The sequence below is a fragment of the Clupea harengus genome, unplaced genomic scaffold (genome assembly GCF_900700415.2).
Source record: "Clupea harengus unplaced genomic scaffold, Ch_v2.0.2, whole genome shotgun sequence".
NCBI classification, from domain to species: Eukaryota; Metazoa; Chordata; class Actinopteri; order Clupeiformes; family Clupeidae; genus Clupea; species Clupea harengus.
In genome coordinates this window covers 40,001-50,000 of record NW_024879817.1, presented here as the reverse complement: position 1 = coordinate 50,000, position 10,000 = coordinate 40,001, and the positions used below count along the sequence as shown (strand labels likewise).

The window sequence follows — 10,000 nt, the reverse complement described above, 5'->3', positions numbered from 1 at the left end:
ATCGTCTGGAGTAATCCCCATAAAGTGGAATACAAATCCGTTTCATGAGTTGCAGGGTTCTTTTTTTTCTTTCGCTGGGAGGGTGCGGCTGTTAAAGCCAGCACAGTGGCGGTTTATAGGGGAAAAACGAGTGTTTATTTAATCATCGGTTTGAGAAGTATTTATTTTCCAATTCAGCCCAAGTGGCAGAGGCAGCTGGTGCAGACATGAGCTGTGGTTGGAGAGAGCCAAGATCACCACTCCTGCTGAAGCAGCTGTTCTTCTGTTCTGGACACACACACACACAAACACAGACACACACACACACACACACACACACACACATGCGTATACACAGAGTCTTCTGCTCAAGCATTGCTAACATCACTTCTCTCTCTTTCTGTCTCTCTTCCTCTCTCTCTCTCTTTCTCTCACACAGTCTTTTTCCTTTCTCTCTCTCCCTCCCTCTTTCTTTGTTTCTTTGCTCCTCTCTCTGCTCTCTCTTTCTCCTACCTATGGGCCTTCATCTCTTTCTACCCTCTCTCTCTCTCTCACTCTCTCTCTCTCTCTCTCTGTTCCACTTCTCATTTCAGCGTTAGGTTTCCTTTTAATGCCACAGGATATCCAATCCTCTAGAAGATGGCATAGCTTACAACTACCACATGTTTTCTCTTTCTGGAAAAAGGAAAGCATAGAAACTCAACCTCATGAATGACTTCAGAGCCACTAAACATGCTGGGAGCACTTCACACCATGCGCCCAACTTGACAACGTAACGGCGTGTTTTGGTGGGTGCAGGAGAGTGAGTGAGTGAGTGAGAACGTTTTAAAGATTCCCGCATAGAGAGAGAGAGAGAGCGAGAGAGAGAGCGATAGAGAGAGAGAGAAAGAGAGAGAGAGAGAGCAAGAAAGTGGAGGTGAGAGACTGAAGAATGCGGAGGAGAGATGAGGATATCTCAAGGTTGCCAGGCGCCAGTGATTGTGGGCAGCAAACAGCTTCTTAAAAGAGCTTAATAAGAGATAGCTGCCCACGGAGAGAGAGAGAGAGAGAGAGAGAGAGAGAGAGAGAGAGAGAGTGAGAAAGCCGCCTCGTTTTCCTCAGCAAGCACGGTGAAAAGGAAGCAATAAAGTCACAAATTAGCACCAGTCAGTAATATCAACAAAAACAAAGGGAATTCAAAAGAGATTGATGGCTATGTGCATGTAGGGGATATAAAGAGAGAGAGGGATAGAAAAAGAGAGAGAGAGAAAGAGAAAGAGAGAGAGAGAGAGAGAGAAGATGCTATAGCCACTAAAATCAGTGATCACATAGAAACATTGAAAAACATCAACAAACATCCACAGCGTAACACTCCTTACACCTCGACAATGTACCTTTATGCTATTGTAGAATGATTCCGGGGAATTTGGAATCTGTCATTTGGAGGTTTGATAAAGCACTCAGCTGGAGAAGGGAGATTCAAGTGTCTGGGCCATCTGAAAGAAAGAATTCAACTTTCAGACAGAGAAGAAATGTGTCTGGGGGAAGTCATTAGAGTGGGTTTCAAAGACATGGCAGCGTGTAGGACCATGTTAAGATGAAAGGCCTTGCCTTGGCAACAAAGTGGATTGAACATTGCAGTCTAAAGACTTGGAACAACACATGCAAAACCATAGCAGAGAAGAAAAAAACACTTGCATTTTGGAGACAGTTCACACAAAGAACTCACAAAAAGAGTGCGCTTCGGCCAGGTTGTCCTTTTGTAATTTTTCTTTCTTTTATTTACAGACCTCTCTACTGTTCACCCTGCACTCAACATGCAATTCTTTCTCACTCACAAGTATCTATTCAAAAACATTTCACGACAGCCCTTGTCATAGACCTCTGACAGACTCTGAGAAACAAACAAGCTCTCATCCTTCACACGTGGCCTCCCTAGGCGAACATTCAATAGAGATGTCCTCTTCAGAACCGCTTGCCAAAATGTGTGCTCACTTCAAATAGCTTCACTTCAAGTAGCTACAAAATGGCTGCCACCATTATAAAAGATGAGCTTAATTTAATGTTTCTCTTCTTTAAAATAAAACCGTTTTTTTCTTGTTTTATTTTCCTCATTGTCTTTAATCAAGCACAGAGGATGATGGGATAATTACTCCTCCCACACCCAACTCCGCCACGGCCAGCAAATAAACACACACACACACACACACACACACACACACCAACACACACACACTACACACGCCAATACACCAACACACACACACACACCAACAAACACACACACACACCACCACACACACACCAACACACACACACACACACACACCAACACACACACACACACACACACACGGTCCCAGGGTGTCACTCACACTGAGCCGGGCTCACTTCCTACTCCCAATATATGATGTGTGGTGTGTGTGTGTGTGTGTGTGTGTGTGTGTGTGTGTGTATGTGTGTGTGTCTGCCACAGGGATCAGGAGGGGATGGTGTGTCTATTTACGTCAGGCTCCAATCCCTCAGTGAATGAAATGGGAGGGAGAAGGAGAGGTAGAATTGGAGGGAGGGAGAGATGATGGAGGGAGAGAGATATAGTGAATAAGGGATTGATAGATAGATAGATAGATAGACAGATAGATAGATAGATGGATACTTTATTTATCCCAAGGGAAATTTTAGCACGGGCAATGGAGCGATGGCGGGAGACAGAAAAAATGGAGAGGTGAAGACAGAGGGAGAGGAAGGTGGTGAGGGAGAGGAAGAGATGGAGCAATGGCCAGAGGGCCAGAGAAATGGGTGGAGATAAGATAAGAGAGAGACTGAGTGAGAGAGAGTAGACACACAGACATAAACACACAGAGAGAGAGACATACACACACAAACAAACACACACCCACAGACGCGCACACTAACAGAGACATGCATGTACACACATACACACACACACACATACACACACACCGATACACAAGCGCAGCTTATAACTGACGTGCTATAAGAGTCAGTTCCCCAGATTTCACCTGTTCGGAACCCTTGATATGTCACACGAAATATTTCGAATTAATGTTCTGTTGGGTATTGATTTTCTGTAAGACAACAAATGCTCAGTCTTGTGTCCTTTTTATTCTTTTACTCTGAATCTCACCCCGAATAATGTTCCTGAGGACAAAGAGCTATGAGATATAAAATGTGGCTTTTATTTAACCTCAACATTCTTTCTCTTCTATGGGCAATGAGAAATAATAAGTCTTCTAGAAGTATTTCGGAATGGAAAGTTTGAGACAGAAATGTTTTAGAAATGAATTATCCCCCCTCTTTTAAATTCAGCATATTTGTCCTCATGACCTTTAAAAAATGATGGCTCTCAGAGATAGAAACCGAAAGTCGGAGAGCGAGAGAAAATCCCCACTGTGTGAAAACGAGCCCTGAAATATTGCTTAGACATGAATATTAAACGTGGAGATGTCTTCCATTATTAATGTTTACATGGACTTGCTTAGACTAACATAAGTCAGAGAACATCGCAGCCAGTGCCTCAGTCAGAAGCCTGTTTGACGATTCCTCCCCTGTCAGTACTACTTGCGAATACTGTCAATTAAAGCAGTGAAACGTGTGTGTGTGTGTGTGTGTGTGTGTGTGTGTGTGTGTGTGTGTGTGTATGTGTGTGTGTGTGTGTGTGTGTGTGTGTATGTGTGTGTGTGTATGTGTGTTTGTGTGTGTGTGTGTGTGTGTGTGTGTGTGTGTGTGTGTGTGTGTGTGTGTGTGTGTGTGTGTGTGTGTGTGTGTGTGTGCACGCGCGTGTGTATGTGTGTGTGTGTGCATGTGTGTGTAAGTGTGTATGTGTGTGTATGAGTTTGTTTGGACTAATGGACAACTTTCTCACTCACTTCTTACCCTCTGCACTTTATGGTCCAGATGCCTTTGCGATGCTTTCAGTCCCACCATACACATACACACCCACACACACGCACACACACAAAAGCACACACACACACGCACAAAAGCACACACACACACACACGCACAAAAGCACACACACACACATAAGCACACACACACACACAAGCACACACACACACACACGCACACATACACACACACACACACACACACACCGCATCGGCTCAAAAATAGAAGTACTAAGCCGGCCGAGTCGATACTACAGAGGTAATTAGCATCTAGTAATTGCATTGCTGTTGTGCTACTGTCATTGGGCGAACCCTGAAGACACGCCATGAAGGTGATCCGATCTCCAACAGTTACCCTCGATCAGGGCCATGAGTAAAACACAGGCACCGCACTGAAATGAGCTTCACTGTAAAGAGCCCAGAGGACTTGCAGGGTCACGCTGCTTAGTTTGTGTGTATATTTCCATAATTGAAAAGTCCACGTGTTTATATGTTAGAGTTCTGCTTGTCTTTCTCTGACCTCTGTTGTGATATGTGATTATAAATGATTCAGAGGGTCTGGGCTATAATCATAAGCAGGGCTAAATTCATATTTTTTGTTGTTTACATTTATTATATTGAAAAGCTTAGGTGCTAGTTTGGTGGTCAGAGACTTAGTCACTGACCTCCGCTGTGATATCTGATTATAAATGATTCAGAGGGTCTGGGCTATAATCATGAGCAGGGATAAATTAATATGTTGAGGCTGTCTAGCTTTGCAGCCAGCCACTCCCTGTCTGTCTGCCTTCAGGGCTTGACAAACAACAAACCCAATTTTATTTCCTCAATTATCATCCACTAAGAAGGAGAAGTGAGCACATAAACTATCAACATAAAATAGATTATTTCCGCATTAATTCAGTTTCGTTACATGTTCCATCCTAACATCGTGGCACATTATCAACAATAGCTCACTGTGACACCTTACATTACATTATATTCACACACACAGAAAGACCTTATCCTACATTGCCAACATTACAATGTAAAAGACTATTAAGTACAGTGCCCTATACTAGTGTAATGCACTTTGATTCTCTGTCCTAACATTACCCTGGCTGTTATCATCACCCTGTTTCTGTGTAATTAAAAATCAACGCTCATCAATGTACTGTTTCTCTCTGATGATTTACGCTCATCAATGTACTGTTTCTCTCTGATGATTTATGCTCATCAATGTACTTTCTCTCCGATTATTAACGCTCATCAATGTACTGTTTCTTTCTAATGATTTACGCTCATCAATATACTGTTTCTCTCTAATGATTTACGCTCATCAATGTACTATTTCTCTCCAATGATGTACGCGCTGCGACTCTGTGCAATTAATAGTAGCAAGGGATTGTGACATCAGGGGTTTAACATGTATTAGGGAGGTGTGGAATGAAAACTATCAAATGAGTCCGTCTCTCTGTGCGTGTGTGTGTGTATGTCTGTGTATGAAAGTGTGCGTACGCCCGATTGCGTGTGCCAAGTTTACGGTTAAGACTGAGATTTCCAAATATATGGCGGCAATTCCACCTGCTGTTCTGCAGCTGCTTGCTGGAAAGAAAGGTGAGTATGATTACCACAATTAGTACTGATACTCAATTCTCTACGAAGGAGCCATTTCTGTTTCTGCTGTCTGTTACAACTGATAAGTTTAATTACATTTATTTACTGGGCAATGTCATGTATAGTGATAACATGTAAATCACAACCCAGATCGCCAGCACCAGACTTGGGCCAGACCAGAGCCTAATCTGGGCCTAATCTGAGCCAGACGTGGGCGTAATCTGAGTACACAGCTCTCTCACTACTACAGAAACAGCACTCTTAGAGAAGGGCAGTCACCCGGCAGACTATACTTGAAAGACTGGAGAAAAGGCAAAGCCCATATCATATAATTGAATCACTTCATACTGTGTTCAGAATACTGCGTGGAGAGCGAATGGCATTCAGCAAGGAGAAAACATGCATGGGAAAAATAACACACACACACACACTTTCCTTCAGGGTTGAGTGTTTTCAGGCAGATGAGATAATACTATTAGAGTGTTCAGTCAATGGTTCAATATTCAGTAAATGGTTGTGGTCAGTGTTTTCGCAAGGAATACATCAGTGAGTTTTGTGTTCTGTTTGGGAATATGTGATCTGGGCTGTGACTGTTTGTATATTTCACCTAACTAAAAACATTGTGTTATTTTTATTTCTGAAGGACAAAGACTAGCGGAGCTTTAAAGGCAATTCCCCACAACACCACAATATTCCCACTGGGACCACGTTGTGCTCCAAGGTTTAAATACATTAGTACAGGGATGGAGCGTGTGTCCTCTGAGCTTATTAATACCACTGTGTCATGACATCACTGAGAGACCAGAGAAGCCATTAAAGGGGTGGTGATGGATTGTGTAATAAACATCCTTTTCCCACGTAATGACAATGTAATGCCAGTTGTCACTGAGAAGGTCCATCCAGTGTGATCAGATGGATTAAATGTACTGTCCGAGATTCTGTTTCAGTTGTTGATACTTGAGCTCAACATCCCATCAAATTACATCCCTCCCTTTTGTGCCCGGGAGCTGTGTGTTGATTGGCTGGGATTGTTTACGGCTTGGTCCGAGCCACTGTGTGTTTTTTCTGTTTCCTGTTAACAGAGCCAGTTACTGTGTTTGAACACTGGAGTTTGTTTGAGCGCAAAGACTAAATGGACAGCCAAAGGACTGTGAGGAACAATTATCTTTGCCCAAAAAAACCAAACTATTACGAGTTAGTTGTTGTGTTAGGTAATTGGTCTGTTTTACAGTTTTATATGTAGTCCCTAAGTACTGAAATGATAATATCTGTTGTAGTTTGACAACTATCATTATGTGATTGCGCAAGCAATCTTAAACAGTCTTAATTGCCATCTGTGCTTCGGAAGAAAAAAGTGGTTGAGTTCTTCCTAGATGGAGACCATCAACTCATTTTGGACACTGATTGACTGACTGATTAATATTTTAATAGCAGTGTGTGTTGTCTGCCTATGTGTACTAGAATGCCACTGGGCTATGTGTGTTTGTGTGTGTGTGTGTGTGTGTGTGTGTGTGTGTGTGTGTGTGTGTGTGTGTGTGTGTGTGTGTGTGTGTGTGTGTGTGTGTGTGTGTGTGTGTGTGTGTGTGTGTGTGTGTAATGTTAGTGAATTGCTGCCCTGTGCCTTGTTAGATGTTTATTGCTCATCTAACAGCTGGTAGAAGAGCCAAACTTTTGTAGGGTGAAGTGAAGCATCCACGTTATAGCATAGGTAACTGCATGCAACGACCAACCGCTGTGATATAATCACATTCGCACCTTTAGTTTTAAGTACTATCCATGCATACTTAATTTCCAGTTACTGCTGTGTTTTCCATTTCTTGTTGTAATTGATAGTTTTATTGGTATGTTATTGTTGATGAGTGTTTTGTTGCCATGGTTTTCTTGTTTGGAGTGTGAGAGCCTCACAGCCTCCACATTGCAGGCGCTGTGAGAAGGACACAGAACACACAGCATGCACAATGAGGATGCTGGGAAACCCAAGGGAGAGCCTATGATTGGATAATTGACTGATTTGTTGATGGCTGACTGGTTGATTGATTTATGATTTATTGGATTATTGGATGACTACTTATTGTGTTAAAGTTCATCGCTGATTAGTTGATTTGATATCCAGATTGGTTTAAATATGAGTAGAGTTGGATACCACACATAATGTGGGTGTTCGAAGTCGTCTGAAGTCGTCCACATGAAAATACGACAAAAGATTACCCTTTCTTATTTGAGGACAATGTCTGATAGTGTGAATCTGCTGGTCTGTGTGTGCATGTGTGTGTGGTGGCACATGTTTGTGTGCACACGTGTGCATCCTCAGAGACATCTGAGAAGACTATTTCGTACAACACGGGATTCACTGCATCACCTCCATCTGCTGTTTCCATATTTGATGAGTAGTCCTTCAACTGCAGCTGCAGTAAGGGTCCATGAGGGCCCCCATGGGCTGGATTAGAGGGTCAGCTCATTAGAGTAACCACCACATAGCCCTGGTCACAGGTGCGCGCCCTGAGTTGAGAAAAGGGCCATTCATTACATTTTTTTAAACACAGATGAAGACGCAACTCTTCTGCAATCTCCGATGCACTTGAACATTTAGGGAATATATACATGTTTCTTCCTCGTCTGACACGTACGTCCTAAGAAACTGAAATGTTGCCACTTTGCTTTCAATAACTTTAACGGTTTGTTTTTTGTGTACCTCACATGAAAGTTGCTTTGAATTACAGCTAAATGTTTAAATGTAAAAGTAAGTCTTGGTTTATTCCGCCCATTTGAATCTGAAAGGAGCACACAGCCTCGACAGGTCCTGGCTGGATTCAGGACAGATACTAGTCAGGGTTGTGTTTTTCGAACACATCGTTGTCTTACCACCGTGGTGCAGAGATTTGAGATGTATCTCCTACGGTCTTTGAGAAACAGTCGTGAGCAGGTCGGTAGTTCAGCTAATTTCAGAGCGACAGAGTGCTAATTTCACACGTTTGAAAAAGCTGATTATCTCAGTTTGACATTCAGGTTTTAATCGCATTCACAGTCAGTCTTTCAAAGTCTTCCTTTCCGACACCTACCAAATGAAATGTCAGCCAATTCTGAGACAAAAATGGGGTGCAGAAAGGTCTTGTGGAAACACGTCAAAAAATAACTACGCTAACCTTTTACCAAAATTTGACCTCTGGTTCAAGCAGACAGGCACATCACAGCGAGCCCAAGCCGTGACTCATTCTGCACAGCCAATGGAGCGGAAGTAAGATTCAGTAAGGAGAGGACCTAAGCACACGACCCCGGAGGCAAAGCAAACAAAAGCTTTACTCCCAATAAAACTAGAGTAGGGGTAAGTCCACAAAGCAAGAGATAAAAAAAACAGAGAGCGAAGAGCAAGCAAAAAAAACAGGTCCGGGCAACAGGTCATCGCAAACAAGCTCCGGGAAAACAAAATCACAATCTGACAGGAAACGTTACAAACACAGGAGTTCAGTGCACAGAACTACTAACCATACAGACAGACGATAACAAAGAACAGGAGGTAACAGACGACAGTGAGGGAACAAACCGAAGCATATGCCAAACAAAAGCACATGGCATTGCAATTAACAGAATGGCCAGCAGGGTGGCCAATAGCCTGAGTTCAGGCAAGAGTACCGACACAGGGAACTAATTTGACGTGAACTTGCATAAGCGCCAAAGAGTTCCTCTTTAAGGTGTCAGTGCAGCTGCAAGAACCTCGTTTGGGTTAAGGAGCCTAAACTCTGATAGCAAGCTCAAACTTTTCCTAATGACACACGTCAGCTTCCAGGTGGCAAGCAAGCTTTTTAAGATTTAATGCTTTCATGAAGGCACAAAGTGAATGGCTTAATAAATGGCTTCAGCGCCTCAAGGATAGTCAAGAGGCAAAGAGTAATTAGAAACGAAAACGATTTAGAACAAATTCGAGCTTGAAGACAGTCCAGACTTTCAAACCACCAAATTCAAAGTCATTCAACGAGCATCAAATGTTTCCCTCTGAACACTGCAGGTGAGGGTGTGCCTCAAGACAAGATCTTGAGCCACAGCACACATGAAAGCAAGCATCAAAAGTCCAACCAGTCAGAGAAACAGGGAGGAGGAGAACCAACAGCGCTACAAAACGCATATTCAATTCCCATTTGGAAGTCGAAGTGTTCACAACTAAACCTCTACCCACCCGCCCACCCATCCACACAATCTCTTTTCATGGCCGCTCGATATCAAAAAGTGGAGCTTCAAAAGACTCAGCTCATGCCCAATCCAGCACTGGATCCCCTTGAGTGAAACAGACTGCTGCGGCAAGGCCATGGCACCAAAATAATTGAATGGCTTCCTGGGAGGTTGGCTACTTCAACATTATTTGACAGTAAAGCTCCGAAGCTGCCTCATCACTCCGTCTCACACACACACACACACACACAGACACACACACAGACACACACACACATACACACACACACACACACACACACACACACAGACGAACTTTGCGAGCCGAGATCAAACACTACGACGCTGGACGGACAAACAAGCCCAAAATCATT

General features: G+C 43.1%; 1 long non-coding RNA gene across 1 annotated transcript in view; it reads right to left on the bottom strand.

The window, feature by feature from the left end:
* LOC122130442 overlaps window positions 1-10,000 on the bottom strand; it is a 59,350-nt gene that overhangs the window by 16,898 nt on the left and 32,452 nt on the right. The window contains exon 2 of the long non-coding RNA XR_006151883.1: window positions 1,353-1,454. This is a non-coding gene — a long non-coding RNA (uncharacterized LOC122130442). The remainder of the gene's footprint in view (window positions 1-1,352; window positions 1,455-10,000) is intronic.